This window comes from Anomaloglossus baeobatrachus, chromosome 5 (assembly GCF_048569485.1).
Source record: "Anomaloglossus baeobatrachus isolate aAnoBae1 chromosome 5, aAnoBae1.hap1, whole genome shotgun sequence".
In the NCBI taxonomy this organism is placed as follows: Eukaryota; Metazoa; Chordata; class Amphibia; order Anura; family Aromobatidae; genus Anomaloglossus; species Anomaloglossus baeobatrachus.
In genome coordinates this window covers 587,639,814-587,667,466 of record NC_134357.1, presented here as the reverse complement: position 1 = coordinate 587,667,466, position 27,653 = coordinate 587,639,814, and the positions used below count along the sequence as shown (strand labels likewise).

General features: G+C 43.9%; 1 pseudogene; it reads right to left on the bottom strand.

Annotated features, from left to right (window-relative positions):
* LOC142313163 (uncharacterized) overlaps positions 1 to 27,277 on the bottom strand; it is a 176,968-nt pseudogene extending 149,691 nt beyond the window's left edge.
* Positions 27,278 to 27,653: the final 376 nt, after the last annotated feature.

Genomic DNA, 27,653 nt, shown 5'->3' with positions numbered 1-27,653 from the left:
CACACATATTCAGTCTCATTTTCCGTTTCCCACTTACTTTCAGATTCACTTTCAGTCTTACGCCTATATTCAGTTTCACTTTCATCCTCACACTCACGTTCAGTCCCACACTCATTTTCAGTCCCACATTTTTCCCCCTCACATATTCAGTCTCATTTTCAGTTTCACGCTTACTTTCAGTTTCACACTCACTCCCATGCTCAGTTTCATTTTCAGTCTCACGCTCACTTTCAGTCCCACACGCGCTCTGTCTCACTCTTTTTCTCTCGCATATTTAGTCTCACGCTTACTTTCAGTTTCACTTCCAGATTCACTTTCACTCTCACTTTCACTCGCCTTTGTCCAGGAACGCCTTCCAGGCGTAAATGAAGTGGATCTGTCTGCTCTGAGTGCTGGGACGGCCACCAGAAAGTAGAGCTAAGTTGGACTTGAAGTTCTTATAGAGGTTTTGTCATACTGTACTATTTTCAACATATTATTTAAGGCTCGTTCATATGACTCATGTGAATCCGGGGCTAGAACGTATACTCTAAGGGGGGGTGACTAGGGAGCTCAACAGTTTGGCTAGGAAAAGGGGAAGTCATCAGCATGGCGAAAAGAGCCAAAAATTTCCCAGAAGGGACAACTTGTTCTACAGTTAATTGTTTATTGTTATATTTGTTATACCTACAAGGTGGGGAAAAGATATGTCAAGCCTGGGGGGCAAATTCTATATCTGGTAATAATTGTCTCGTCTCATGTGAGTTCAGAGCTCACAGGGGAGGAAGTAGTAAGAGCAAATTACAAAGGCAAATATGGTACAAATAACTACATGGAATGTTAAAGGCTTGAGATCTCCTAACAAACGAGCAAGGATACTAAGACATCTGAAAAGACTAAAAACAGATATTGCATTATTACAGGAAACGCATTTGAGGAAGGAGGACTTTTTCCGCATGAAGAAATACTGGGTGGGTACTGTATATGGGGCAGAGGCACAAGGTAGGAAAGCGGGGACAATGATTCTAATACATAAACAGCTCAGCCATGAAGTAGTGACACACGAGGCAGATGACCAGGGACGGTGGCAACATTTAACAATCATTAGTCCAGCGGGTAAATTAAGTATCTACAATGTTTACGGTCCAAACTCCCAACAGAGCATATTTCATGATGGCATAAAGGCCAACATACTAGCAGATGGGGAGACCAACATCATTGTGGGAGGTGATTTTAACACAGTTCCAGACTCAGCTGAAGACAGGAGGAGGGGGAAGGAGAGGACAGAGGATGTGGACAGAAGGCCGGACCATAGGGATGTGACATTAGAAGACGTGGGTTTGAAGGACATCTGGAGATTAGCTCACCCGCATGATAGAGAATATACACACTTCTCGCATCCTCATGATAGCTGGTCGCGTATTGATCAATTTTGGATTTCTCAAGGCCTAGTTTATGGGGCACAAGAATGTGTGATAGAAAACATGGTGATATCTGATCATAGTCCGGTGAGATTGGGTATCAGAGAGAAGTTCAAGAGAGGTACAGATATCATATGGAGCTTTCCATCGTTTCTTCTCAGACGAGATAATTTCCACAGGGTATTACAAGAATGGTGGGGAGAATTCACAGAGGAAAACAAGGAACACAAAGGGAACCCAGTGCTGTACTGGGAAACGGCAAAAGCGGTCTTGAGGGGTCGCCTGATTGGATATGCGGCCATGATCAAAAGGAAAACCAATGAGAATTATAATGCCCAGAGTGAAGCAGTGCGGGTAGCATACACAAAGTATTTGGCTAATAGCTCTCCCACGACGAAAGACAGATGGTTGGAGGCAAAAAGGGGGTTTGATGAATGGGCCAAAAAAAGGAACAATTATTTTGGTCGCACAGGGAAGCAGAGTTACATAGATTTGGCAACAAGGCGGGGAGGATGCTGGCAAATTTGGCAAGGGGTAGCAGGAAAATGACAGTGATTTCCAAACTAAAAAGAAAGGGGGGGAGGTGACCACAGATCCTAAGGAAATTAATCAATTGCTGGGACATTTTTATAGAAAACTATATGGGCCAGGAAACAATGACATGACTGACGAGGCAGAGTGGTTAAGACAAGCGCACTTGCCTAGCTTAACAGAGGAAGATCTGAGTGACCTAAATGCAGATATCACAGTGGAGGAGGTGACTAGAACAATCGGGGAGCTGAACACCAACAAGGCACCAGGCCCCGACGGTTTTAACAGCGAATTTTATAAGGCTATGAGAGATCTGATGTCGCCGGATTTAACTGCTGTATTTAATGCATTTTTGGAAGGAGAGGAAATTCCTAAAAATTCAAACGTAGCATATATCAAATTACTCCCTAAGGGAATTAAAGACCTGGATGATCCCTCTAGTTATAGACCCATATCACTTATAAACCAGGATTTAAAAATAATATCTAAGATTATGGCTAATAGATTGGCCATGATTCTTCCAAGGATCATTACAGAGCACCAGGTAGGGTTTATTAAAGGGAGAAATGCTGTCACTAATATCCGGAAGACAATACTAGTGGTGGATGCGGTGAGATTGGAACAGATAGAGAGGGGGGCAAGACCCGCTCTAGTTACACTCGACGCAGAAAAAGCGTTTGACAATGTAAATTGGAGCTGGCTGGACAAAGTACTAGAGGCCACAGGGATTGTAGGCAAAATGAGGCTTTACATTATGAATCTTTACGCTAACTCGGGAGCTAGGGTACACACTCCAGGTTTTCTATCAGACGTGTTCCCTTTGATGAAGGGAACAAGACAAGTCTGCCCGTTATCTCCCCTTCTATTCAACTTGGCCATTGAACCATTGTCAAGAATACTGCAGGGCCCGAATAGTTTTAAAGGGATTAAGGTAAGGGGAACTGAAATAAAGACAGCACTTTTTGCCGATGATGTCATACTATATATGGGGGACGCTAACGTGGATTTGCCACAGACTCTAGCCCTAATTGAAAAATTTGGATTAGTCTCAGGATTCAAATTGAATAAAAAAAAGTGTGAGATCCTGTTCCTAAAAGGGGGGAATGCAAGAGATGGTTGTATATGTGGCATTCCTACAGCACAGACATCACTTAAATACCTGGGAATTCATATAGGAAGAACGGTGGAATCAATTTACGAGATGAATTATGGCCCACTAATTAGGAAAATTATAGCACAACTAAAGGGATGGAAGGGTCTGCCTCTACCACTACTGGCAAGGTGCCACCTGATAAAAATGATGAGCTTTCCTAGACTGTTGTACCCATTCCAGACGATCCAGATATTGCTAAAACTGAGGGACGTAAATAGGCTCAACTCAGCGTATGCGGATTTTATATGGAGGGGAAGGAAACCTAGAATAAAGTTACGATCACTGATGAAGTCAACGGAGGAAGGAGGTCTCAGTTTCCCAGATGTTCGGGGTTATAACCTGGTATGTATAATAAGACATGTGTTTGATTGGATGAGAGGAACGAGCAGGCACTCAGACTATGGCATGGAAGCCAAGTATGCATCACCGTGGGATTTGGCGTCCATTTTACACTCCCCATTGTCCAGGGCGGATGGGCATATAAGGAACTCAATCTTATTCCGAGACACTATGCTAACATGGAAACTGGTAAGAAAGAAATTGGGACTGTCATGGAAAGTATCTAAGTACTTAAATCCCTGGGCATCTCCGAACTTTCCCATGGGACGGGAAAATAAGCTATTTACTAGATGGAAAGAGAAGGGCGTCGAGAGAATGAAGGATGTCATGAATGTGGAGGAGAGAAGGTGGCTGACAGGACGGGAAGTGCTTGACAAGTATGACCTTAATAGCTCACATATCATCCAATATGAACAACTGAAGCATGGAGTATTTGTAGATTTGGGGGAGCTTGGAAAGGAATTGAATAAGAGTTTGATTGATGAGCTTATGGAAAGTGATGTAGCAAGTGTAAATGTTTCCCAAATTTACCGAACATTTCGGGGAATGCTTATATCTGGGGAGGATAGCCGTACTCTAACAGCGTGGGGGAAACAATTGAAAGGGCAGGAAGTTGTAGGGGATATATTGAAGGGATGGGTACAGATGCGGAAACATGTTACCAATGAGAGATGGAGAGACACCCAATTTAGAATTTTACACAGGCCTATTATGGGCTTCAATATTCCGGGAAGAGATTATATAATTATAGAAAATTAAATAAAATATGTAAAAAGCAAATTAAGTTAGCTAAGTTTGAGACAGAGAGACTCATTGCGAGAGAAAGTAAAAATAATCCTAAAATATTCTTTAACTACATAAACAGTAAAAAACTGAAAAGCGATAGTGTTGGCCCCCTTAAAAATAGTCTTGGTGAAATGCTGGAGGGGGATGGGGGTAAAGCCAACCTGCTGAATGACTTTTTTTCTACGGTTTTTATACAAGAAAATGCCATGGCAGATGACATGACCAGTGATACCATAAATTCACCCTTGAATATTACCTGCTTAACCCAGCAGGAAGTACGCCGCCGCCTCGAAATCACTAAGGTTGACAAATCTCCGGGCCCGGAGGCATACACCCCAGAGTACTACAGGAATTGAGTTCTGTGATAGATAGACCATTATTTTTAATCTTCTCAGATTCCTTAATAACAGGGTCAGTACCGCAGGACTGGCGCATAGCAAATGTGGTGCCAATATTCAAAAAGGGGACAAAAACTGAGCCGGGAAATTTTAACCTCTACGGTTGGTAAAATCCTTAAGGGTTTCTTGAGAGATGCTATACTGGAGTATCTCAAGAAAAATAACCTTATGACAGAGTATCAACATGGGTTTATGAGGGATCGATCCTGTCACACTGATCAGCTTCTATGAAGAGGTAAGTTCAAGCCTGGACCAGGGAAATGCAGTGGATGTTGTGTATATGGACTTTTCAAAAGCTTTTGATACGGTGCCACACAAAAGGTTGGTACATAAAATGAGAATAATGGGGATAGGGGAAAATATGTGTAACTGGGTTAAAAACTGGCTCAGTGATAGGAAACAAAGGGTGGTTATTAATGGTACGTACTCGGACTGGGTCTCAGTTCATAGTGGGGTACCACAGGGGTCAGTATTGGGCCCGCTTCTTTTCAACATATTTATTAATGACCTTGTTGGGGGCATGCGGAGTAGAATTTCAATATTTGCAGATGATACTAAACTCTGCAGGGTAATCAATACAGAGGAGGATAATTTTATATTACAGGGAGATTTATGTAAATTGGAGGATTGGGCTGAGAAGTGGCAATTGATACTCATCTCATTAGCTGCGTGGAGGTGATAGGAGCGGCGGTGTCTTCTGCTGCTCCTGTCACCTGCATGCAGCAGAGCTGGACGCGACGCTGGAGGTCCGTGGAGTACGCCGGACATGGAGGGTTTGTCGGGGTTAATAAATTGGTAATGAGGGAATTTGTTTGTGTTTTTTATTTCTAATAAAGGATTTTTCGGGCGTGTGTGTGTTTTTTTACTGTAATTTACAGATTAATCATGGAGGGTGTCTCATAGACGCCTGACATGATTAATCTAGGACTTATTGGCAGCTATGGGCTGCCAATAACTCCTTATTACCCCGATTTGCCAACGCACCAGGGTAAATCGGGAAGAGCCGGGTACAGCCCCAGAACTGTCGCATATAATGTATGCGGCAATTCTGGGCGGCTGCTGACTGATATTGTTAGGGTGGGGGGCCCCCCATAACGTGGAGCTCCCCATCCTGAGAATACCAGCCTTCAGCCGTATGGCTTTATCTGGCTGGTATTAAAATGGAGGGGGACCGCACGCCGATTTTTTTAATTATTTATTTATTTATTTTACTGCACAGTATAGACACGCCCACCGGCTGCTGTGATTGGGTGCAGTGTGACACCTGTCACTCAGCGTGGTGGGCGTGTCTCACTGCAACCAATCACAGCCGCCGGTGGGCGGGTAAAGCAGGGAATACGAGATTGATTAATGGGCGGCCGGCTTTTTCAAAAGAGGAAAAGCCGCCGGAGTTTTCATAACAGCCGTGCAGCGCCGCGCCGGAGATCGGGGAATGGTAAGTATGAGAGAGGGGGGAACTGACCGACAGACAGCTAGAGGGACAGACAGACATAGAGACCGACCGACGGACTGAGGGAGAGAACGAAACATAAAAAGAAAAAAGACTGACATCACATGAAAAAAGCACAAAACATACAGGGAACAAACAGAGATGTGTCCGTGTCACTCGGACGTGCGCACAGACCCATTGACTTTCATTGGGTCCATGCTGTGTGTTGCGTGAATAAAACGGACATGCTGGCGTGAGACACGGACCAAAAAACGCATCACGGAGACGGACTCACGGACATAACCAAAAACGCAATTGTAACCGCAGAGATATAGTAACATTGGTGCACGTTTGGCCGTGTCTCCAGTATACACGGAAACGGACCAAACACGCACGTGTTTCACGGATGTGTGTTTCAAGCCTAAAACAGACACAGAAAAAGACTTGGGTGGATGGTAAACTTCACTTTAGTGGCCAGTGTCAGGCAACTGCTGCCAGGGCTAATAAAATAATGGGATGTATTAAAAGAGGTATAAGTGTTCATGAAAAAAATATAGTTCTACCTCTGTACAAGTCACTAGTGCGACCGCACTTATATACTGTGTACAATTCTGGTCACCGATATATAAGAAGGACATAGCTGAACTGGAGAGGGTGCAGAGAAGAGCGACCAAGATTATTAGAGGAATGGGGGGGCTGCAATACGAAGACAGGAAAAACGAAGGCTTAGGGGGGATCTAATCACAATATATAAACATATGAGGGGACAGTACAGAGACCTTTCCAAAGATCTCTTTACACCTAGGCCTGCGACTGGAACATGGGGGCATCCGCTACGTCTTGAGGAAAGAAGGTTTAATCATAATCACAGACGAGGATTCTTTACTGTACGAGCAGTGAGACTATGGAACTCTCTGCCGCATGATGTTGTAATGAGTGATTCACTACTAACATTTAAGCACAGCCTGGATGCCTTTCCTGAAAAACGTAATATTACCAGTTATGTATATTAGATTTTATGACAGGGTGTTGATCCAGGGAACTAGTCTGATTGCCGGATGTGGACGAAGGAAGGACATTTTTTCCCCATTGGAACTTGTTTGCCACATTGGGTTTTTTTTTTTGCCTTCCTCTGGATCAACATGTTAGGCTACGGTTTGAACTAGATGGACTTAGAGTCTCCCTTCAACCTCAAAAACTTTGATACTATGATACTATGATATTATGATATGCGGTGTCCTAAATGTCAAAGAGAAAAAACAGATATGCTACATGGACTATGGGAGTCTAAGGAAATTCACAGGTTCTGGAATCAAGTTAGATTATTTGTCCAGGCAACATGGGGAATTTCTGGAAATCTAGAGCTAATGGTGTGGATTTTTCATTCCTTTGAGGGAGGAGTAAGAGGGGGATCGGACATGCCGGGAAAGAAGAAATATACAATAGTACATGACATAGCCATGATAGCCAAACGGTCCATCTTAAAGCATTGGATACAAAGGGAGGGACCATCAATAAAAGAGGTCATCGGTGAATTACATAATTTATTGAGGCTGGAGAAAGTGGAAGCGGAAAGGGACAAAGACAGGTTGACACCCAAGTTCTTTGGGAAATGGAGAAATTTCATTGAAAGTCAATTTACTCAGGGAGAAATAGATAATCTGATGACACCTTTTGTACAATCGGAATGGTACCTTCTGAATGATAGCCAGGACAACCTGGGTAAATTGAAAATCACGTAGGTGTGGGTTCCGGAGGGAAGGGGAGACGAGACGCTAAGGTAGCAACAAGTCGTGCCAGAAAATTTGGAAGCATTCGGGGTTGGCTCAGGGGCTTAATGATTCTAATTGACTTGTATCGCGTCTGTTATTTCTTAGTACTTTTGCCTTGGTTTAATAGAGATCATATCAGTCAGATAAACAGTTTAAAGTATCAAGTTGGGGCATTGCACCCTATTATGTCACATATTGTCAGACAAATGTTTTTCCTTGTGTAACCTTGAATATCTTGTTATGTTTATAAAAATTTGGAAAATCAATAAAATGTTTTGGAAAAAAAAAAAAAGACAAGGCCGAGAACTGGCAGGCCACCCAAAAACTATTGGGCTTGTAAATAACACCTTCCCCCTTAACCGGCCTTCCGGTTTCACAGCCTCTGGAGAGGCAGACTGGAGGATGGGCCTGCGGGAAATAGATGGCCGAGGCCCACCACCACTCCAACCGGAGGCCATCCTCCGAGTCAGGGGTCCCCTTGGACGTGGGGCCTCTGAAAAGACAGGCAATTGTGAAACCCTGAACCCATCCCGTTGGGTAACGCCTGGGCCCGTTCCTGGACTGGGGAAAAGGGGTGCTGCCCATTTCTTAGGGGCAGCATCAAGGTTCAGGTTGTTTGGGTGGGTGATTGAAGGACCCGGTCCCGTTTCCCGTATTAATAAAAATGTTTTTATGTTCGTAACGTTCAAGTATGTGCCTCCCGTAAGGGAAGATCTGAAAAGTTAACATTTGAAGTTTGTACAACCGTTAGTATACTTGTATTGTATTCCCGTTTTTTATCTTTCAGAAAAACAAAATAAACCGGTGATGGACGGGCAGCCCGCGAACGGTCTGCATTAAACCAAGGGGGAATGTGACACCCTGGACTAGTCAGGTCGTCCCAGGTAGTCACACACACACCCCTCCCCGAGTAGGTGACAGCAGTCAACCAAGAAACCCTTGTCACCACCCTCCAGGTTTGATGTCCACACCAGGGGGGCGGAGCCAGGTGGTTGGCTCCACCCACCGAGGAGTTCACAGGCCTGGATGCGGGAAAGACACAAGTTCTAGTGCAGTCTAGAGAGTAGCCTTGACAGTGAAGGAGGGAGGACGAGTTCAAGGGCAGACCTATGACCAGGCCTGCCAACAGTCTACTCAGGTGGCTGGGTCGGAGCCCAGTTACCTTTGGCAAGGAGGCAGACGGTGGTGGCCGCCTGCAGGAGCTGGGATTACAGCTGGTGGAACCGTAGGGACCGAGGTCGGGCGGTGGCCCGCCGGTACTGAACCGGGGAACCGATTGGAAATCGGAGCACCAGGAGGGGTACTCAGACCCAGTACAAAGCCCCGAACCGACAAGGCAGAGTCAAATCAACTGATTGAGGACTGGACTTTAGGACCTATCCCACACAGGACCCTTTAGAAGACAACAGCCCAACCATACAGGGTAAAGCCACCGCCAAGGTGTAGAGACCCAAAGGGCCAGCATCTGCAGGCAAACAGGACTCTTCTGACAACCAGCAAGCTGGGGAGCAGACTGCCATTGCTTAGACATAGGAGTCAAACATCCATATAAAAGGTGCAGGAGAAAGGCGGAAACCACCAACATGTTCTGGGAGGAGCTGCAGCCGGCTGCGGGCCCCGTTCATAACTCTGTTTGGTTTACCAGAGACTCCAGTGTATTGTGTCATAGTGAGTACACCAGTGCCTTCGGGCCGCGCACTGCGCCGCACCGCTTCAGCATATGCCCGCATCCGCTCCCACGCCTCAGCACCTCCCTTGGGCCCCCGGGACCATCACTCCCCTACACACGGAGGGGGTCAACACCAAGCTGCCCAACACCGTCCCCAGGAGGCCTAGTTAACGGCAGCAGTGGTGTCCATCTATTCACCACAACCCGTGGGTGGCGACACGAACTTACATCCCAAACCAAACCACCGCGGCCCCGGCCGTGGAGCTCCCCGTCAAGTCCCTGCGTGTAGCGCCAACCCCACTTGCAGAGTGACGTGACCCCTGGGTCCGTGAGAGGCTCGAGCCACCACCCACCGTACGAGCACGGATCCGAGCGGCTCGGCGGTCGCAGCCGAGCCCGCAGGGCAGTACACAACAGGTTTTCTTCAAGAATGGTCTTGTATTTGGGTCCATCCATCTTCCCATCAATTTTAACCATCTTCCTTGCCCCCTGCTGAAGAAAAGCAGGCCCAAAGCATGATGCTTCCACCACCATGTTTGACAGTGGGGATGGTGTGTTCAGGGTGATGAGCTGTGTTGCTTTTACACCAAACATATCGTTTGGCATTGTGACCAAAAAGTTTTATTTTGGTTTCCTCTGAGCAGAGCACCTTCTTCCACATGTTTGGTGTCTCCAGGTGGCTGGTGGCAAGCTTTAAACAACACTTTTTATGGATATCTTTGAGAAATGGCTTTCTCGTTGCCACTCTTCCATAAAGGCCAGATATGTGCAGTGTACGACTGATTGTTGTCCTATGGACAGACTCTCCCACCTCAGCTGTAGATCTCTGCAGTTCATCCAGAGTGATCATGGGCCTCTTGGCTGTATCTCTGATCAGTCTACTCATTGTTTGAGATGAAAGTTTGGATGGATGGCTGGGTCTTGGTAGATTTGCAGTGGTATGATGCTCCTTCCATTTCAAAATGATCGCTTGCACAGTGCTTTTTGGGATGTTTACAGTTTTGGAAATCTTTTTGTAACCAAATCTGGCTTTAAACGTCTCCACAACAGTATCATGGACCTGCCTGTTGTGTTCCTTGGTATTCATGATGCACTCTGCGCTTTACACAGAACACTGAGACTATCACAGAGCAGGTGCATTTATACGGAGACTTCATTACACACAGGTGGCTTATATTTATCAACATCAGTCATTTAGAACAACTTTGGATCATTCAGAGATCCTCAATGAACTTCTGGAGTGAGTTTGCTGCACTGAAAGTAAAGGGAATGAATAATATTGCACGCCCCAATTTTAAGTTTATTCTTTTTTACAAAAGTTTAAACTAAGCAATAAATATCGTTCAGCTTCACAATTGTGTCCCACTTGTTGATTCTTCACCAGAACATTAACATTTTTATCTTTATGTTTGAAGCCTGAAATGTGGGAAAGGGTTGAAAAATTCAAGGGGGGCGAATACTTCCGCAAGGCACTGTATATTGTCTGACAAGCCTACCTATATGTAACAGCGTGTCCCTCCCCCGCCTGTGCTCATGGTGTAATAGTCTGTCTCTCCTTGACTGCCCTGTATGTACTACTGGTGGGGGATTGTTTGTTCTTCTCAGCATGGGACTTCTCCAACCACAACTTGGTAAACAGAACAGAGCCAGGAGTCTAAAGTCCATTCATGTATCAAGTGTCCAGGCGGAGTTGGACTCTTCTGCCCACCTTAAGGGCTGATCCCAGGAGAGAAGAACAATGAGACCCGTTAGGTCAGTTAGTTGGATCTCGGCTGGAGAAGGACTAGGATTTATACCTGAGGCTGAATCCTAGAGCCTATGTATGGACTATGGGACATTGAAGATCAGCTGCTACGTGGGATTGTGTTGTCTCCGCCACGCTATCGGATTTAAGGAACACATCTAAGGACTGTTGCATTCTCCTTGGCGTCGGATTGCCCCGGATCTGTTTCCTTTGTGTGGACTCTAAAGAACCATTTGGATATTGGATGTTTTATGTTCCCTGCCTCATTAAATCTTGTTGGATTTTTCATTGGTCTGGTGTCCATTACTGCTCTGTCGCATACCCGTCACACTATGTTTGCTGGGTCTGTGCGGCATTAACTGACAGATTCTGAGAATTAACATCTGAGAATTGGACTTATGCAGTGTTTATTAATATCATGGATTAACAATTTTAGATGATTGTCAAAAAGCCTGTCCAATCTAGTAATTACATGCTGAATATTTTGTGATACTCACCTGTGATTATATACAGAGGAAGAAATATCATGGAAATTGAATAAAAAATAAAAGAAAAGAATATCTATTTTTTTTTTCTCTTCCCTATGACATAGGTTTCTGTGTATCTAACGGAATATCTCTTTTTATCCTGGATGATCTTTTAGGATATTAATCTGTATGGGTCCACTATTATATACATGCATGTTCATACCTACATGCAGGTGTGTATCATTTGTGGCCTCTGAAGAGGTTGGGGACTGTAACATTATATCCCCCCAGCCTGTAACATATTGTAATCAGGCTTCAGCAGTAGCTATTCTCCTTGATCTGGTGGGGCTTGCATATATATTGTTCTCCTCTGCAGGAGGCTTCCCTAATACACAATCTCTGGAGACTGTGTCTAGAAACTTCTTTCTAACTAGGAGCTACAAGTAGCAAATATTAAAGGGGTGGGTCTGAGCACTTCTGCAAATCCAGGGGGTGGATCTAAGGAGAGGTGGGAGATTCAGCCACATGTTTTTTTAGTTAGTTTATGCTTTGTTGGGTGAAGGGCGAGGACCTGTGCTGAGGCCAGCTCCTTTTTGCCCGTGCATGGACGATTGGACATTGAGGATCAGCTGCCACGCTGCTGGATTTAGGGAACTCACCTGAGGACTGTTACGTGTTCCTTGGAGTCGGATTGCCGGGTGGCGCCCCCGGGTCTGTTTCGTTTGTGTGGACTCTAAAGAACCATTTTAATATTGGATGGTTTATGCTCCCTGCCTCATTAAATCTTATTGGATTGTTCCTCAGCCTGGTGTCCCTTACTGCTCTGCCGCATACCCCGTTACAGGGACCACTAGGGATATTAAACTGTAGGGGTTCACCAGTTTATACGTGTATTTTAGTGATGGGCAGTCCGGCTCTTTTTGGTGATCCGGTTCCCATGGCTCCACTCACCAAAAAGAGACGGATCTTTCAGATTGTTCTCGGCTCCTTATTTAATCTGTGTTCACCCCAGGTGAACACATATTTAAGATTATAATACCGCCGCCAAAGCCCCGCCCACTTACAAGCGGCCAATTAGATTGCCGAGGAGGCGGAGTTTAGCCGAGGGTGGGCGGGTTTTGGCGGCGAAAAGAGCCGTTTAGAGATTTGAGTGGCTCACACTGGTGATCCGACTCCTGTCGTTCACAGCAGGGAGCCGGATCTTTGTGTCGGATCGTTCACGACCGACACATCACTAGTGTATTTAATAGCATCCTGCCTAATTTGTATGCAAACTGTCAGGATCAATTAGGATCTTAAACTGTAGGGGTTTACTATTACATACGTGTTTGTGACAGTATATCGTTGATACCTACATATAGGTATCCGTGCTTTTCTTAACCAAGAATCTGCAAAAACATTAGTGCATGCCCTTATCATCTCCCGCCTCGACTACTGCAACCTCCTGCTCTCTGGCCTCCCTTCCAACACTCTTGCACCCCTCCAATCTATCCTAAACTCTGCAGCCCGTTTAATCCACCTCTCCCCTCGCTACTCCCCAGCCTCGCCACTCTGCCAATCCCTTCACTGGCTTCCCATCGCCCAACGACTCCAGTTCAAAACATTAACCATGACATACAAAGCCATGCACAACCTGTCTCCTCCCTACATCTGTGACCTAGTCTCCCAGTACCTACCTGCACGCAACCTTAGATCCTCACAAGATCTCCTTCTCTGCTCCTCTCTTATCTCCTCTTCCCACAATCGTGTACAAGATTTTTCCCGTGCATCCCCCATACTCTGGAACGCTCTACCTCAGCACATCAGACTCTCCACTACCGTGGAAAGCTTCAAGAGGAACCTCAAGACCCACCTCTTCCAACAAGCCTACAACCTACAATAGCCCTCAGCCCAGTAGACCACTGCGCAACCAGCTCTGTCCTCACCTATTGTACCATCACCCATTCCCTGTAGACTGTGAGCCCTCGCGGGCAGGGTCCTCTCTCTCCTCCTATACCAGTCTGTCTTGTACTGTTAATGATTGTTGTACGTATACCCTCTTTCACTTGTAAAGCGCCATGGAATAAATGGCGCTATAATAATAAATAATAATAATAATAATAATATAGTTCTATGCCATTCATGGCCTTCAAATGAGGTTAGTGACTTAGGATATTTAAACTGTGTGGGTTCATTATTATACACATGTGTGTGAGAGCCTCCTGTCCATACCTGCATATATACTGCCAGATGGTATCGTGGCAGTCTATATAGAGGTGTTTGGTGTCCACTGATTTAGTGGCTCTGATTAAACAGCGGTTGGCAGAGACTGCAGGATCCTAGCGATGTGATTATCATTAATGGGTAATTTATAAGCTGTATAGTGCGTTACCTACTTGGTCTAGGGTCTCGATTTTTTTCCTTGTATGGTTCCTCTCTATCATTAAAAATATTTTTATATATATATATATATATATATATATATATATATAATCTAAAGCCGTATTAGTACATTTGTGAACATAGGGATATAGTTGGGAAATAATCATGTTTATCTGAGACACTTTCCTTGGGGATATTTTATGGGACAATGTGTAAGGCTGTATAACTTTGTGCCTTTCCCTTGATTCTCTTGTTGGGACACACATGTGCACTATTGTTTTTTTAAACTTTAAAATTTTTATTAAAATTTTCAAGTTTCATACAGGAAATAAAAAGTTAAAGAAAATCACAATTCTTGAGACATGTCTCCAAAAAAAATAAGTACAATGAATAAAGTAGAAGTACCTAGTGATAACATTCCACATCAAAACGCCTACCCCGCAAACATGAGTTACCCCAAGCTGTAGGGTGAAGCCGCTGTGACCACTGAGTGCCAAAATGTAACAATAAACTTCACAACTAGACAGAGAATGACAAGACAAGTGAGGGGGGTTAAGGAGGGAAAGGAAAGGTGGCGGAGAGGAGAGAATACAAGAATCCAAACAGTTTCCCTAGGGCCCACAGGCCTGGGTCTTACAGGTCCTCATCCCCCGCATAGTAGTCCCATGGTGACCATACCGCCCGGAAGCGTTCCATTGTGTCATTCAATAGTGCCATAAGGTGTTCCATGCGTCGAACATCCAATAATCTATACTTGAGGCTCTGGAGTGAGGGGGTTCCTGGCTGCCTCCAATTCCTTGCTATTAGGCACCTGGCCACTGTAAGGATGTGAGACATAAGCCTAGAGGCCATTTTACCCATGCCCCCAATCCCCTGAGGCCCAGAACATAGATCAAGGGATCTAGATCTACCTCTACCTGAAACAGAACTTGAAAACTCATGTGTTCAGAAATGCCTGTTACCTTCAATGACCTTACTCCTTCACCACCACCACCACAGCTGCCGCCCCACCACCATGCGGAGCTGCCGCCCCACCACCGTGCGGAGCTGCCGCCCCACCACCATGCGGAGCTGCCGCCCGACCACCGTGTGGAGCTGCTGCCCAACCTACACCCCACCTACTGTCTCCTCCCCAAAATCCAATAGAATGTAAGCCCGCAAGGGCAGGGCCCTCTTCCCTCTGTACTAGTCTGTCTATTGTAACTTGTATATGTATTCTGTATGTAACCCCCTTCTCATGTACAGCACCGTGGAATCAATGGTGCTCTATAAATAAATAATAATATATATAGTACTTTATGGATCAACACCTTTATCTGCTCCCAGAAGGGGACTATCCCTGGACAGGACCAGAATATGTGCAAAATAGTGCCCGTGCTCCCCCCGCATCTCCAGCAACAAGCCGGTATAGAGGGGTCTAAGCCATGAAGGAAGTCTGGAGTGTGGTACCAAAACAACAAAATTTGGTAGATATTCTCTTTATATAATGTGCATATTGATGTCTTGGCGGCGTTACCCCAAATTGCTGTCCATTCCCGAGGAAGAACCCACCTACCCAATAGAGACTCCCATTTCCGCATATATGGAAAAATCCCCTCAGGCCCGTCCCAAAGCTCAGAAAGTAACATGTAAATTTCCGAGATCAGACCCTTGGTGTCCGTGCCCCTTCTACAAATTTTTTCAAAGTCTGTGGGGACTGAGACCCCCGGCCTTCCAAACAAGGAGCCAGCCAAGTCTCTGATCTGCAGATATTGAAAAAACTCTCGATTAGAGAGGGAAAATTTATCTCTGAGAAACTCAAAGGAATGGATCTGCATTGTACTTCCATCTATAATATCTGCAAATCTGAAAAGGCTTGCCCTGAGCCAAGGGTGCACCATGTCTGACTCCAGACTGCTTGGAAGCAGGGGTTGGTATATGAAGGACACCAAAGGGGAGCAGGGGGACGCCAGGGGAAATTTTCTAATACAAAATGCTCAGAGGTCCCTAGTAAACTGCATCGGTCCAAGAAGAGGGGGAAGTGAGTCGCACCGGGCCGGGGGCCACAGGAGCGCATTTGGGTGTATAGGCGCCAGCCAGAGCTTTTCAATTTCAGTCCACCTGTTGTATGCCCAAAGGGACACCCAACAGGGGATCCTCCTGAGATGAGCCGCCCAATAGTATTTTAGAGTGTCTGGGACGGAAAGCCCACCCCTGTCCCTACGGGCCATCAACACCTCCATGGCTACCCTATGGCGTTTATTATACCAGCTAAATCTCAAGATAGCTGCTTGAAGGGCCTTTAGTTCATTCATTGGCACCTTAACCGGAAGGGTTTTGAAAAAATATAGAAGTTTGGGAAGCAAGCTCATTTTTACCGCCGCAATGCGTCCCATCCACGAAAGGGGTATGGGCATCCATTTACTCAAAAGGGCCCTCAGCTCTCGGAAAAGGGGGGGAATGTTAAGATTATAGAGGGAGTCATAAGTAGATGTCAAGTTGACCCCCAGGTACTTGACCGCATCTGTCTTCCAATGGAATTTAAAATTCAAACGCAGGTAATCCAGGGCCACCGGGTCGAGGTTCAATGGCATTGCCTCCGTTTTGCACTATTGTTTTAATATTTCTTCCTATGTGTGGGATTGTTTTGTTTTTTTTTGTAATAAAGATGTTTTATGGGCATTTTGTCATAGTGATTTTTGAATTGAGGACCCCTTGATTATCCTTTGATATATTATACTTTTGTAGTTGGTAAAAGGGACTACGCGTTTCGACACTGTATTCTGCCTTCCTCATGTTCCATTCACAGCCATTACAAAAAAATCAACTATTAGAAAGGAGATTCAAACCCTCGCAGAGAGCAGGGTGGGAAGACTAGGAGGGAGGAACACTCCCCGACTGGCGAACACTAATACACAGAACTAACCCCATGTCATACATCAAATTCAAACACATTTTCAGCCGAAAGATAAAAAAACTGATATTTTTATAACATGCAAATTCAGATACACATATATATATATGTATATGTGAAGGATTTATCAATATAACTAGCAAGTGTGAAATAAAGATCCTTTTATCTGTTCAATGTTTAGATGACTCCCAAAAAAAAAACAAAAAAGAAATCCCCCAAAAATTTTTCTGCCTTCTGTCAAAATAATAATTATATATGTAACCAGGTTTTAATTCTATTAGTGTGAGAGTGATTCAACTTATATAGTCACGAGTTTTATAATCGGCATAAAGAGAGTGTTTTTCACTGACTATGTAATTTCGGTTGATAACTGCAAGTCTGGTTTCTCTTCGAAACAGCAAGATAATGTCAAGGTCAAGTGATATCTGTGTGATTCCAAGGGTATTTCCAAGTAGCCTATATGTAAATGTCATCAGATAACAACTGTCTACATCTGTGTTTTCTCTTCACTATAAATACTCTGGTCTACATGTATATGTTAGACATTTTCATATTGAAGAAAAGTATAGAAGCACGGTCTGATAGAGGCCACAGTATTAGATTAATTTTTTTTTAGAATTTATTGTTTTCTATCAGCCACAACGCGTTTCGATATACACAATATCTTCATCAGGTGGATATCACCTGATGAAGATATTGTGTATATCGAAACGCGTTGGAATAAAGATGTCTCAGATGACTCTGGAGAGTTAATTTTTCCAACACCGTCCTTCTCTCCTCTCTTCCCCCTTTTGAATAATCTAGAAAAATCTCTAAGATTTGTTTCTATGTATCAATATCCAATTTCTTCTAAAGAAATGAATTAGTTTCTCACTAATAAATTCACACCAAATGCAAAGCTCGTACATAGCTCCCAATAAATTAAATGCTGTGCCCATAGTTCACTTATCAGCCTCCTCCATAAGTTCATAACATACTATGAGATCTTGCCTGTGATTCAGGCCACCTGGCGGTGGACAACATTTGTATTTATTACTATGTTTTTCCAAAAATAAAACACGGTCTTGTACTTTTTTTGCCCCCAAAAAAGCGCTAGGATTTATTTTTGGAGTATGGTCTTATTCTTAAGCGGGCTTTACACGGTACAATATATCTTACGATGTGTCGGCGGGGTCACGTCGTGACGCACATCCGGCATCGTAAGTTACATTGTAGCATGTGACAGGTACGTGCGATTGAACGTTAAAACGTTCATCGCATGCACGTCGTTCAATTGCTAAAAATTGAACGTGAGGTTGTTCAATGTTCCCGAGGTAGCACACATCGCAGTGTGTGACACCCCGGGAACGATGAACAGATCTTACCTGCGTCCTGCCGGCAATGCGGAAGGAAGGAGGTGGGCGGGATGTTTACGTCCCGCTCATCTCCGCCCCTCCGCTTCTATTGGCCGGCTGCCGTGTAACATCGATGTGACACCAAACATCCCTCCCACTTCAGGAAGTGGACGTTCGCCGCCCACATCGAGGTCATATGGAAGGGTAAGTACGTGTGACAGCAAATAATCGTTTGTGCAACACGTTCAACAAATTGAACAAGCCGCACAAACGATGGGGGCGGTTACGATCGCATATGATATCGTATGCTGGATCGTAACGCGTAAAGCAGGCTTTAGAGAAACAAGTAAGTTTGCCCCCCCCCAAAAAAAGCATACCCCCCATTCTCAAGAGACTCATACTTACCAGACCAGGATATCTGCATGGCTCCCAGGTCCTCACTGTGATCTCCAGCGGGCCCTCTCAGCAAGTATGCTCCCCTGCTTCCGGCTAATACACTCACATACATCAGATCGCACACTCTCATACACACACACACAAAATCACTGATCAGATCGATGTCACGTCCCCACCAGGGTCCGCTCCTGTGACTTCTGCTTCAATCACCAGGCAATGCCGTGTTCCCGCCATGGACTGTGCTCATGATAGGAGAGGAGTCAATGCCAGTGGCTCTGGTGGGCGCAGGCTCCGCTCATCAACTAAGATGGGTTTCCCTGGGATCTGCAGTAGCACTGGCTGACTGTGGGTGGCGTGTGTCTTCCAGCTGAAGTTACCACCATTCAGCTATAGCCAATGGGAAGACACCACACCCATCTAATTCCCACTCCTGTCTGCTGGTCACTGCCATTGATAAGTTCTGTATGCCTGCTTTCTGATTCCCGCTTTGTCCTGTATTGTGATTCCTGTGTTTTGATCTCTGCCTGTTCTCTGACTACTGTTATGCCTGCTGTTTTTGTACCTCGCTGCCAGATCTGGATTTGACCTCTGCCTGGTTTCCTGACAACATCCTTGTCTGACGATTTTGTCCCTGTTCTGCATCTCCTGGTTTAACCCTGCCTGACTACTACTCTCCTCTGGACTGCAGCCTACCACAGGTAGTGATCTCCAGGGCCCTGCAGTAATTCCAAATACCTGTTTAGGGGTTAAAGGGTTTCTGGGTTCTTGGGGTCCTGCTTTGTGAGCAGCTTTTCTCTAGCCTGTCCGTGACAGCCAGTCTCAAGTCTGTGGTTCCAGGCTGGCGTTACAGAAGGCTAGCAAGAGTTAATCTTTGCTAGTCTGCTTGCTTCTTTAATCACATGTGGTGGGGAGACCTAGCACATCTGCTCCTATTTATATTGTTAGATACCTCTTTCCCATGCCAGCTATAGTTTATTTTGTGTTGGTCTGGGAGGTATGGTGTTCCAAACTCTCTCTGGTGAAAGTTGTGTTTAGTGGTGCTTTTTGCTTGGTGCGGTTGTGAAGTGTACTTCCTTCATGCTCTTGTTTTCCGCCTGAATCTCTTCTTGTCTCATCCTATGTGTGCGCTTTGAGATGGAGTTTTGTTTTTTCCCTTGTCTGTCTCCAGTCTCATCCCTCCCTGAGGGAGAAGGAATTAGATGGAGATTGGTGAGGAACAGGGTCAGGAAAGAGACTCAGGCACCTCCACCATCTGGAGTATCCCTGAGGTTAGGAATAGCTTGAGGGACAGCTTAGGAGCCTCAGTTTCCTGCTATTCCCTTGTGTGAGTTCTTTCATATTTAAGCAGATGTGTTCGGTGCATAAAACATTTCAAACATTCTGGACATGAAAATGTTTTCTTGCGTGAGATTGTTTTACAGTTTTATTTTTAGCAATAAAAAACAAGAACATCTACATAAAGCAAAGTGTTTATAATTTTCAATAGACATGCAAAAATGAGAACACAACATTCATAATGATCGACAGACAGATGATAGAGTAGAACACTTAAGAAAATTAACATCACATGTGATAGACAGGCCTCTATTCCTTATAATTAAAGACTCTATAGAAACTGGGTCTGTTCCACTGGATTGGCGGCTAGCAAATGTGGTACCAATATTCAAAAAGGGATCTAAAGGGAACCTGGAAACTATTGGCCGGTAAGCTTAACATCTGTGGTGGGTAAAATGTTTGAACGGTTTCTAAGGGGTGCTATTATGGAATGTCTCAATGTTAATAAATGTTTAACTCCGTATCAGCATGGATTTATGAAGGATCGCTCCTGTCAAACTAACCTAATCAGCTTCTACGAGGATGTAAGCTCTCAAATGGACCGAGGAGAATCATTGGATGTCATTTATCTTGACTTCGGTAAAGCATTTGACTCTGTCCCACATAAAAGATTGATAAGTAAGATGAGAAAGCTTGGGCTAGGTGAAAATGTGTGTAGCTGGGTAGGTAGCTGCTTAGTGATAGAAAGGAAAGAGTCAGATTGGGCCACGGTTACTAGTGGGGTACCACAGGGGTCTGTATTGGGCCCTCTACTATTTAATATATTTATTAATGATCTGGTGGATGGCTTACAGAGTAAAATATCAGTATTTGCAGATGATACAAAACTATTTAAGATAGTTAACAAAAAGGAGGACAGTTTGCAACTACAGATGGATTTGAGTAAATTGGAGAATTGGGCTGAAAAATGGCAGCTGAGGTGTAACACTGATAAGTGTAAGGTTCTGCATATGGGAAGGAGAAACAGATGCTACAATTACTTACTAAATGGGAAACTGCTGGGGAAAGTAGACATGGAAAAAGACTTAGGCATCTTAGTCAATAAGAAGCTACACTGGAGTGCCCAGTGTCAGGCAGCTGCCACCAAAGCAAATAGGGTGATGGGATGCATTAGAAGAGGTCTGGGGGCACGAGATGAAAACATCATTCTCCCTCTGTACAAACCACTCGTCAGACCACACTTGGAGTATTGTGTGCAATTTTGGGCACCGGTGCTCAAGAAAGACATTACTGAACTTGAAAGGGTTCAGAGGCGGGCAACTAAAATAATAAATGGAGTGGGTGCATTACAATACACGGAAAGGTTATCAAAATTAGGTCTATTTACTCTAGAAAAGAGATGACTTAGGGGAGACCTAATAAATATGCACAAGTATATCAGAGGGCAATACAGAGATCTCTCCCATGATCTGTTTGTACCAAGGCCTGTGACAAGAACAAGGGGTCATTCTCTTCGATTGGAGGAAAGAAAATTTGTACATCGGCATAGAAGAGGGTTCTTCACGGTAAGAGCAGTGAGGCTCTGGAATTCTCTTCCTGGGGAAGTGGTGATGGCCAACTCACTGAATTTAAGAGAGGAATGGATGCTTTTCTTGAAAGCAACAGTACAGAAGGTTATGAATAACATAATATTACAGGTAGATAGGTGACCCAGATTAGGAGTCGGGAAAGAATATTTTTCCCTATGAAGAAAATTGGCTCCTACTCTGTGGGTTTTACCTTCCCCTGGTTCAGCACAGAACAGCTGCACTAAAAATAGGCTGAACTAGATGGACATAATGTCTTCCTTCAGCCTTACAAACTATGTTACTATCACATCTCACTTAATAGGAAGACTGGTCATAGCTTAGGTGTAAAAAAAGGAACTTAGACATCCCAGGCCCAAATATTGTTTATAAATGACCTATCGATTTTCACACCACGTTTTAGTTACAGAAAAGAAGTATACGCAGGAAGAGACTTTTATAAGAACCCTGGATAATATCATCATCCAAGGTCCCTGAGTAGTCTTACTTGCGGAGAGAGGACCTTAGGAAATGATGTAAGTGGACCATTCCCAACAAGAGCGATTTAGGGTAGGACCAGACAGCATATATGAAAGTTCCTTGAACTGCTCTACATAAAAAAAAACAAAGATCTAAGCCAAATATAGGACACTAACAAAAGGTTTGGTAATAGATATAGATAGAAGACTTTGTATACTGTACATGTTAATTGTTTAGGTAGATCAAATGATCTTAGTAACGACTCCAGGCGCTACTGGCAGCCTTCTTGGCCTCAGGTGTCTGATTGTTCATGTAGTCATCCACCATGGCGGCCATAGCAGAGGCCCCTTTTGGTTTCCGGTCACAGATGAACTGTTGGAGATCCACAGGAATTGTTCAGTGACAAACATCTCCTGACTCTCCTGGCCGGTGTTGAGCTCCTAGCCCTTGGTCCAGTGCTCGACAGCTCTCATGTGGGCTATATTAACCACATGTGGTCCTCATGAGCCAAACTGCACGCCAAAGGTATGTCTGAGACGAAGAGACTGAAAGGAGCTAGAATTATGTTGACATTTCAGGATATCAAAGGTAGGAAAAGAGAATGGTTTAAGGAAAACTTGGACCAAATACTTGAGACACTTCCTTGCCCAAAACCCACAACCAGTATGGTCCACTGGATGATGTAATTTGGGGATTGTGCCTTAGTTGACCATATGGGAAATATTTCAATGACACTTCCCATGCTGGAGCTTCTGTTTCCAGGGCACAAGTTTAGGGCGACAAAGTGTTTAGTTTTTGTAACGGAGGTTTGATAACCTCTCGCAAGAACCCTGTGTGAGATTTTTGATGGCCATTTAAGACCTGGATTTTGGTTAAAACACATTCCGCATATGTTACATTAAAGTGGCAACCAAGAAATCGTAACTCTGGCATTTTATTTTCATTATGATGTTTACTGATTGGATTATTTTATTTTATATTTTGATAGATCGGACATTTCTGAAAACAGTGATACCAAATACGTGTGGTGGGGGGGGTTCAATGGGGCAAAAGGGGGGTGATTTGAACTTTTATAGGGGGGTTGATTTCATATTTTTAAAACTTTTTTAAGCCTTTTATTTACTAGTCCCCTTAGGGGACTTGAAGCTGTAATCATCAGATCGCTTTACTATACAGAGCAGTACATCATCACTTCTCCGTAAAGCTGAAATCATGCAGCCGGAGTTCATAGGAAGATTGTCATGGCAGGCATAGAGGTCATCAGCTGACCCCTGGCTGTCATGACGTCGTGGGTGCACCGATGGGAGCGGGGAATGGCGTGCTCTCCATCGGCATATGTTAAATCCCGTTGTCAGAGATTGATAGCGGTATTCAAACTGGTTAACAGTTGTGGGTGGATCGGAGATCCACCCGCGGCTGTTAGAGGCACATGACGGTTTATCAGATCATGTGCAGGGAAAGATACGGGCTCCGCGTGCAAGCTCCCATTAAAGTCAGGGTCATGACATATCAGGTAAATATACATCATATTCCGTGAAGGGTTTAAGATTTGATCTCTTAGTAAAACATTTCTCACTTTTTCCCTTTGTGAGTTCTTTGATGTCTAACAAGATCTGAATTCTGGCTAAAGGTTTTTCCACATTCTGAACACGAGAATGGCTTCACCCCTTTGTGAACCCACTGATGTCTAACAAGACTTGATTTAGAAGTATAACATTTTCCACATTCTGAGCATGTGTACAGCTTTCCCCCTGTGTGAATTCTCTGATGTGTAACAAGACATGATTTTTGGTTGAAACATTTGCCACATTCCGGACATGAATAAGATTTCGCATCTATGTGAATTCTCTTATGTCTTTGAAGAATCGCTTTCTCGCTAAAACATTTCCCACATTCTTCACAAGAAAATGGTTTCTCCCCTATATGATTTTTTTCATGTTTGATAAGATTTCCTTTCTGGTTGAAACATTTTCCACATTCTGAACATGAAAACGGCTTTGCCCCTGTGTGAATATTTTGATGTTTAATAAGAGATGACTTATCGGTAAAAAGTGTCCCACAGTCTGAACATGAATATGGCTTCACTCCTGTGTGAACCCACTGATGAGTAATAAGATTTGACTTATTATTAAAAGGTTTCCCACATTCTGAACATGAATATGGCATTTCTCCTGTGTGAATTCTCTGATGTGCTACAAGACACCATTTCAGTTTAAAACATTTTCCACAATCTGAACATGAAAATGGCTTCATCCCTGTGTGAACCCACTGATGTCTAACAAGACTGGATTTATTATTAAAACATTTCCCACATTCTGAACATGTATATGGCATTGCTCCTGTATGAATTATCTGATGTACTACCAGACTCCATTTTCGGTTAAAAGATTTGCCGCATTCTGAACATGAGAACGGCTTCTCCCCTGTATGACCTCTTTGATTTACATCACCTTTTCTGTGTCTTTTATTTTTCTTAACATTTTGTGACGAATTAGAAGATAGGACATGTTCAAAAGGATCAGATGATAGATCTTTGCTGTGAAGAGGAGCTAGATTTGGAATAATGACATGCTCTTCGTATGGTTCTTCTGTGATACCATGATCATCTACTTTACAATCTACAGATATCCAATGTCCCTCTGAGCTTCCGGGATAGTCATCTGCCAAGAGTAAAACCAATTTTATTTCTTTTAAATAATAGTAACTTAAATTATTACTGATATTTTATAACCTTAATATCTAAAAATATCCATAAAAATGTTGAGGAATGCAGCAAAATTTGCTTTTTAATAGAGATGCTCAGAATTCATAACTAGTGAAGAGCGAGCACTACCATGCTCGGGTGCTCAGTATTCGTAACTAGTGATGAGTGGGTATTAACATGCTCGGGTGCTCGTTACTTGTAACTAGTGATGAGCTGGACACTACCATGCTCGGGTGCTCAGTATTCGTAACTAGTGATGAGTGGGCACTAATAATGCTCAGTACTCGTAACTAGTGATGAGCGAGCACTAAAATGCTTGGGTGCTCAGTACTCGTAACTAGTGATGAGCGGGCACTACCATGCACGGGTGCTCAGTACTGGTAACTAGTGATGAGCGGGCACTACCATGCACGGGTGCTCAATACTCGTAACTAGTGATGAGCGGGCACTACCATGCACGGGTGCTCAGTACTCGTAACTAGTAATGAGCTAGCACTACCATGCTCGGGTGCTCGTAACAAGCAGTCAGACACTTGGATGGGCTCAACCTATGTACCGAGTTCACATTTTCAATGATACCATCTTTCTATATAAACAACTTCATGTAGGGTAACATTTCTATGGAGTCGATGGTGGTAGCTATGTCTACCTTGGTTTGTTTTATTTTTTAATTTATACAAAAGCTGTGCTTTTAACGCTTCAACACTTTTTCCACACTTTGTTTTCTTACTTTACTTATTTTACATTTTTACTAATTTTCCTGAAGTTTTTCTAAGTTTAACTATAGGACATTGAATAGACTGATTACTGGTGTAATATATTTGCATTATAGTACATTACTGCTGTTTGTTTTACACTGCGTGATTTCTTACTTGCTGTACTGTACATGTATGACAAATATTATGAAGAGGTTAAAAATGGTTCCTGCTAGTCTTTTGTTTTTTTCCTGATTTATAATAAAGGGTTAACTGTATCATGTGACAAGAACTCATTAGGGACATTTGAGAGACCATGGAGATTGCTTTTCTTAATTCTTGTCTCAAGAGGGATAAGCGGAAAAAACAGGTATTGTCTTCAAGGAAAGGAGGTGAAGAGGCCCCTTCTTCTGCCGAAGTAAGTGTGTCCTGTTTTGTTGTGTGTTTTCTTATAGAAACTTGTCACCAGCTTATTATTTATTGGTTAAGGACTCATCATCTCCCGCCTCAACTACTGTAACATCCTCCTCTTTGGTTTCCTGATTAAGAGTTTCGCAGCTCTCCCGCCGTTCCTTAGCTTTGCTGCCCGACTAATCCTCCTCTGTCCTCGTTACTCCTACCCTTTGTATATCCCTTCATTGGCTTCCAATTCTCCAACAAATCCAGTTCAAATTGACCAACTATACTGTCCATAATCTGTCCCGTCCATATATTTCAAAACTAGTCCCTCGATATTGTCCCACGCGTAATCTCCTGTCCTCTCAAGACCACCTTCTTCTCTCCTCCACACTTGTATGTTCGTCACCCAAACACTTCTCCAAAGTATCCTCTATCCTTTGGAATTCCATGGCCTAAAATGTCCAATTATGTACGACGTTGAAACTTGAAAACCCATCTTTTCAAGAAAGCTTACAACCTGAATCTCTAGCTTCTCTGCATTTAGTGGTCACTACTCACCTGCATAATCATATGTAGGAATCTCCTCTTTACACCACTCATCACCCCTCACGTATGTTCCTGTAGCGTTAATAAAAGTCAGCTCTTCCCCCTGAAACAAATATTGTAAAAGTCACAGACAGATGGAGAAGTCTCATCTATGATCAGCTCTAATCCTGCCATCTCCACCGCTCTCATTACACAAGTATAACACATATAATACTGGAGGATAAAACAAGACTGAGCACAAGACCTTCACAGCCGTCTACACATCATAGGGAGATTTCATGGCACCTTCTCTCCATCTACCTGATGATCCTGAGGAACATCGGGGTCTTCTTGTTTACAGTCCTGTGGGAGAAGAGGACGGGGACATCTCTCTGGTGTCGTCCTCTTACTGGATAGACCTGGAGGAGACACATACAGGGGCTGAATTCATTTCTTACATACAGATAATTATAGGCCGTGTGTATTTAGTCCTGTCTATTACCTGGTGATGTGAGGGGTTGGGGAAGCTCCATCATGACGTCCTTGTACAAATCTTTGTGTCCTTCTAAATACTCCCACTCCTCCATGGAGAAATAGACGGTGACGTCCTGACACCTTATAGGAACCTGACACATACAATGATACCGTCACCCCCGATCCCCTCATAGCATTATTGTATAATGTCCCAGCATTCCCAGCAGTGTCACCTCTCCAGTCAGCAGCTCAATCATCTTGTAGGTGAGTTCTAGGATCTTCTGGTCATTGATGTCCTCATGTATCGGGGGGTGAGGTGGAGGCCCCGTGATTGGGCTCAGGGGTCTTCCCCATCCCTCAGACACAGGGGCCTGACAGCGCTCACTAGAGGTCTTCTTCACTACTGTGTAATCCTGGTTATGGAGAGACACAGTAATAAATCTCACTCCAGACATTTCCAGAGTCCTCACCTCTCTAGTTCTGTCCATCTGTTATTCCCATAGATAAGAATGGTGTAATGTGACGTCCTCAGAATCTCTCACCTCTCCAGTAAGCCGGAAGAGGATCTCTAGGGTTATGTGTATTAGCCTCTCCGCCATCTTCTCTCTGTCTTTATCCATTCTAGACTGGTCAATAAAGGTATCGAAATTACTAGGATCCTATAAAGTAAGAACCTAAATAGAAAGAAGATAAGCCGGTGTAAAAACATACACAATACAAGCAGTAATGTGATATAGTACTTCATATATCTAGTTCAGGCCTGCACAACATGACCTCATAACATCGGAGCCGCAGTGCAGGAGGAAAGTACACAAACAGTAAGCTGTCAGTGGAAGAGCCGATATTAGATGCCCAATTGAAGGA